This window comes from Penaeus monodon, chromosome 28, assembly GCF_015228065.2.
Source record: "Penaeus monodon isolate SGIC_2016 chromosome 28, NSTDA_Pmon_1, whole genome shotgun sequence".
Taxonomy (NCBI): domain Eukaryota; kingdom Metazoa; phylum Arthropoda; class Malacostraca; order Decapoda; family Penaeidae; genus Penaeus; species Penaeus monodon.
Window position 1 is genome coordinate 6,106,306 of NC_051413.1, and position 349 is coordinate 6,106,654.

Below are 349 nucleotides of genomic sequence, written 5' to 3' on the forward strand. Positions count from 1 at the left end.
TTGTGTTTTGTGGGTTTTTTTCCTTACAGCACGGAAGATGTTTTGCTTTTCATATAAAAAATTTGGAAACCACACACTACATATATATTTATTTTATAAAATTTTTAAATAATATATATAATAGTATATAATTTATTATTAAATATATATATATTATAAAATATATATAAAATATATATTTTTAAAATAAAAATTTTAATATATTTTATTTTTAAAATTTTTATAAAATTTTAATTTTATTAAAATATTTTAATTTAAATATATATATTTATAATATATTATATTATTTTATATATTTTAATATATTCTGTTGTGGATGTATATTATAAAAAATTATACATTTTTATAA